Genomic DNA, 6,000 nt, shown 5'->3' with positions numbered 1-6,000 from the left:
GTTGTGGGTTCATAACTATTATTTGTTGTAATTCAATGATTTTTTGCACATATATTTGTGCTCCACGTTAAAAGTATATGGTTCAAATGAACCGGTATCAAAGAACTGGATCCGCCGCTGCGGATTGGAAGTAGAGGCAGAGCAAGACTTTGAAACATATAATTAATCATTTGTATATATTCAATAAATTTCGTAAGACTTATATAAGATTTGAAATAAAATTACTGGCTTTTGCTGAATCAGTAATTATCACAGTAGTTCCGCTCTAAATTTGGAAGAGTATGTAGTGTTAACCTTTTCTTCCACTATAATGTAGTGTTAATTTCAATTATGCGATAACTAATCAAAGGATTAAGTTGGATAAATACCAGCAGTAGATTAAGAGAGTGTTTGGCTAAGCTTATGAGCTGGTCAAACTGGCTTATAAGTATTTTTTGGCTTATCTACGCGTTTGGTAGACATTCAAAAATATTTATAAGCTAAAATCAGCCATAAGTTATAAGTTAGTCACCCCCAATTTATGGATTTTCAGTTTATAAGCACTTTTAGTTTGACCAAGGTTTTTACTAGTTTATCCTAAATAATATATTTTAATTCACAAAATATTTTTCCCAAAATAAATTTTCTAACTTTCTCTTCATTCCATATTCGTTGTTCATCTTTTATTTACAAATAAACTTTTTAATTTATAATCTTTTGTATGTTGTAAAATAAAGACAGTAAAGTAAAGACAAGTATAGAGAGAAACTTATATATTATTGAAACTTTAAACTTATGTACATAATGAACTGAAAACTCCTCTATTTATAGAAGAAAGGAAGCAGCTGCGAGGCTTTTCAGGAAGCAGCTGCAAGGCTTTTCTTTAGCTGCTTGTAAGCTGTCTGCATGAGCTGCTTGCAACCTGCCCGTTTAATAAGAAGCTGCTGCAAATCATTTCATTGAGCTGCTTGCAACCTGCCTGCATCAGCTGCTTGTAGATAAACTTCAACAGAGTACTAAATAGATAATCTTCTTCAGGAAGATTATCTATAGCGGAGTAATAAATGGACATCCACAATATAATTATTTTCATAACACTCCCCCTTGAATGTTCATTAAAAGGTATTGTGCCTCGTTAAAACCTTATAGGAAAAAATCCTAGTGAAGAAAAAAGAGTACACATATTTAGTTATACGCATTGCTAGTTGCCTCATTAAAAACCTTATAAGAAAAACCCTGTGGGAAAAAACCTTAGTAAGGAAAAAAGAGTACATCGCGTATTTTACTCCCCCTGATAAAAATCTTATTTCAAATATTTGAGTCTCCGCATTCCAATCTTGTATACCATCTTCTCAAAAGTTGAAGTTGGTAAAGATTTAGTGAATAAATCTGCCGGATTGTCACTTGAACGGATTTGTTGCACATCAATGTCACCATTTTTCTGAAGATCATGTGTATAGAATAATTTTGGTGAAATGTGCTTTTCGTTCTATCTCCTTTTATAAATCCTCCCTTCAATTGGGCTATGCATGCAGCATTGTCTTCGTATAAAATTGTGGGTCTTTTCTCACATTCCAAACCATATTTTTCTCGAATAAAATGAATTATTGATCTTAACCATACGCATTTCCTACTTGCTTCATAAATAACTATTATTTCAGCATGATTTGAAGAAGTAGCAATAATAGATTGCTTTGTGCAGTGCCATGATATGATAGTACCTCCACATGTAAACACGTACCCGGTTTGAGATCTAGCTTGATGTGGATCAGATAAATAACTTGCATCTAACCAACAAGATCTGCACTATCTTTGTTAGCATAAAATAAACTCATATCAAGAGTTCCCTTTAAATATCGCAATATATGCTTAATCCCGTTCCAATGCCTCCGTGTAGGAAAAAAACTATATCTTGCTAGTAAATTAACAGAAAATGCTATGTCATGCCTTGTAGCATTAGCAAGATATATTAGTGCACCAATTGCACTGAGATAGGGTACTTCGGGACCAAGGAGTTCCTCATCCTCTTCTGGAGGTCGGAAGAAACCTTTATTCACTTCAAGTGATCGAACAACCATTGGTGTACTCAATGGGCGCACTTTGTCCATGTAAAAGCGTTTTAAGACCCTTTCTGTATAGGCAGATTGATGGATAAAGATCCCGTCTGCTAAATGTTCAATTTGCAGACTAAGATAAAGTTTTGTCTTTCCAAGATCTTTCATCTCAAATTTTTTCTTAAGATATTCAGTTGCCTTTTGAAGCTCTTCTGAAGTTCTAACAAGATTTATGTCATCAACATAAACAACAAATATAACAAATTCTGAAGCCATTTTCTTTATAAAAATACATGGACAAATAACATCATTTATGTAACCCTCTTTCATCAAATATTCACTGAGGCGATTATACCACATGCGCCCAGATTGCTTTAAACCGTACAAAGATCTTTGTAATCTGATTGAGTACATTTCCCGAGATTTTGAATATGCTTCAGGCATTTTAAATCCTTTAGGGATTTTCAGGTAAATTTCATTATCAAGTGACCCGTACAGATAAGTTGTAACCACATCCATTAGATGTATTTCAAGCCTTTCACGTAAGGCTAAACTGATGAGATATCAAAATGTTATGGCATCCATAACGGGTGAATATGTTTCTTCATAATCGACTCCAGGTCATTGTGAGAATCTTTGTGCAATAAGGCGAGCCTTGTATCTTTCAACTTCATTTTTATCATTCCTTTTTCGCTAAAAACCCCATTTATGACCAACTGGCTTTATACCAGTAGGTGTTTGGACTACTGGTCCAAAGACCTCTCTTTTAGAAAGTGACTTCAATTCCGATTGAATTAACTCTTGCCATTTTGGCCAATCAGATCTTTGTCGACATTCTTCGACAGATCGGGGTTCAAGATTCTCACTATCTTGCATAATGTTAAGTGCAACATTATATGCAAAAATATTATCCACCACTATTTCAGATCGATTTAAATTAATCCCATCACCAGTAGAACTTATTAAAAGTTCCTCACTCACTTGAGTCTCGGGTTAATTGATTTCTTCAGGAATCTCAGAACTAATCAGATCTTGGGTCTCTTCAGGAGATCCCTTCATAATATCATTTTGATCATTTGTCGATTTTCTTTTTCTAGGATTTCGATCCTTAGAACCCAAAGGTCTATCACGCTTTAGGCGTGCTTTAGGTTCACTAGCTCTCATGCTAGTAGATGGTCCTGCTTGGACATCAATTCGGATAGCCAAATTCTCTGCAGGGATATGCGGCTTAGTTATCCTTTTCAAATCAGTAAATGCGTCTGGCATTTGATTTGCTATATTATGTAAATAGATGATCTTCTGGACCTCCTGATTACATATAGGGGTACGTGGATCAAAGTGAGATAATGATGAAACTTTCTACGCAATTTCTCTTTTGATTTCTTTTTTCTCTCCCCCTAATTGTGAAAAATTTGTTTCATCAAATCGACAATCTGCAAATCGAGCAGTAAATAAATCTCCCGTCAATGGTTCAAGATAGCGAATAATAGAGGGTGATTCAAACCCAATATATATTCCTAATCTTCTTTGGGGGCCCATCTTACTGCGATGTGGTGGTGCTACTGGCACATATACAGCACATCCAAAAATTCGTAGATGGGCAATATTTGGTTCATGACCCAAAACCAATTGTGACGGAGAATATTTATTATAATGTGTCGGTCTGAGACGGATAAGTGATGATGCATGCAAGATAGCATGGCCCCAAACAGTAGTGGGCAATTGTGTTTTCATAAGTAGCGGGTTTGCTATCAATTGCAGGCGTTTAATAAATGACTCTGCAAGGCCATTTTGAGTATGAACATAAGCTACAGGATGTTCAACTTTTATCCCAACTAATAGACAGTAATCATCAAAAGCTTGAGATGAGAATTCTCCAGCATTATCAAGGCGAATAGCCTTTATAGGATAATCTGGGAATTGTGCCCTTAATCGAATTATTTGGGCTAATAGCTTTGCAAACGCCAGGTTGCGAGATGATGATAGGCACACATGAAAGCATCTTGAAGATGCATCTATTAGGACCATAAAATATCTAAACAGCCCACTTGGTGAGTGAATAGGTCCACATATATCCCCATGTATATGTTCTAAAAAGGTAAGGGACTCAATGCCAACCTTCATTGGTGATGGTCTAGTGATCATTTTGCCTTGATAACAAGCATCACAAGAAAATTTATCATTTGTAAGAATCTTCAAGTTCTTTAATGGATGCCCACTCAAATTTTCAGTAATTTGTCTCATCATTATTGATTCAGGATGGCCCAAACGGCCATGCCAAAGCACAAAAGTATTTGAATCAGTAAATTTCTGGTTTACGATAGAATGTGCTTCAACTATGCTAATCTTCGAATAGTATAAGCCAGAAGATAAAGTTGGTAACTTTTCTACAATGCATTTCTGGCCAGAAATATTCTTTGTAATACAAAGATATTCTATGTTCATTTCATCTATTGTCTCAACATGATACTCATTTCGGCAGATATATATAAAACTCAACAAGTTTCTTCGGGACTTGGAGGAGAACAATGCATTGTCGATAATAAGTTTTGTTCCCTTAGACAGAAATACAGTAGCTCTTCCGGAGCCTTCAATCAAACTTATATTACCAGAAATTGTTGAAACATTTGCTTTTTCCTTATGCAAATAAGAAAAGTATTTCTGATCTTTGAATATGGCATGAGTTATTCCACTATCAATTACACAAATATCTTCGTGATTGGTCTTTGATCCAAACATAATTTGAGGATTATCCATATTCTTCAAAATGACATAAACAAAATAAATATGATAGTAAACATCATTTTCAAAGCATAACTTTTATTTATGTATAACAATTACATAACCATACTATCTACTACAAACAACAAAAATTAAAATATTTACATTTCTACAGATTCACTACCGATTACATGACTTGTTTCTCCTTCCGGGAGTGCAAAATATTCAGCTACATCCAAATGCATGAAGTCTAAATTATCTTCAAGAAATAAAATTTGCTTCAGCATTTTTCTCTGTTTTCTTCAGGGAGGCTTGATACAGCTCAACCAGGTGCTTTGGCGTACGACATGTACGTGACCAGTGCCCTTTTTCCTCCACATCTATAGCATGCATTTTCTGGCTTTGCTGTTTGCACCGCTTCATGCTTTTGTTCCTTCCTTTTCCACTGCTGGTGGTGAGGAGGGTTCTTTAGTGCATTGTTATTACCACGATTAGAGTTTCCTCCCCGACCACGGCCATGACCACGACTGGGGCTACGTCCTCTTTCATGCTTAGCTTGGTGGAAGTTCGTCTCATTCACTTCAGGGAATGGACAAGAACCAATAAGTCGGCTTTCATGGTTTTTCATTAATAGCCCATTATATTGCCCGGCTACAAGAAGATGTGAGATAAGTTCAGAATACTTTTTGAATCCCATATCTCGATATTGCTGCTGCAGGAGCATATTCGAGGCATGAAAAGTGGTGAAAGTTTTCTCCAACATATCATGATCAGTAATATTGTCACCACATAGTTTCAATTGGGAAATAATTCTGAACATAGCAGAATTATACTCACTGATAGATTTAAAATCTTGTAACTTTAGATGAGTCCAATCATAACGTGCCTGTGGAAGAACGACCATCTTTAGGTGGTCATATCTATCTTTCAAATTATTTCACAGTATGACTGGATCTTTAACAGTAAGATATTCCATTTTCAGGCCCTCATCAAGGTGATGGCGTAGGAATATCATTGCTTTAGCACGGTCTTGGTTTGATGCCTGATTTTTTATCTTTGATGGTGTCTGCCAGACCCATTGAATCAAGATGAATTTCGGCATCAAGCACCCAAGACATGTAGCTTTTGCCCGATATATCCAGGGCTACAAACTCAAGTTTAGAAAGATTTGACATTATTTAGAAAAAGAAAGTTCATACCTCTAATACTTTTAAAGTATTTTCTCGAGATGGCAAAGTCTCGTGCT

This window comes from Nicotiana tabacum, chromosome 23 (genome assembly GCF_000715075.1).
Source record: "Nicotiana tabacum cultivar K326 chromosome 23, ASM71507v2, whole genome shotgun sequence".
Taxonomy (NCBI): Eukaryota; Viridiplantae; Streptophyta; class Magnoliopsida; order Solanales; family Solanaceae; genus Nicotiana; species Nicotiana tabacum.
Note: the sequence above shows the minus strand (reverse complement) of the source record.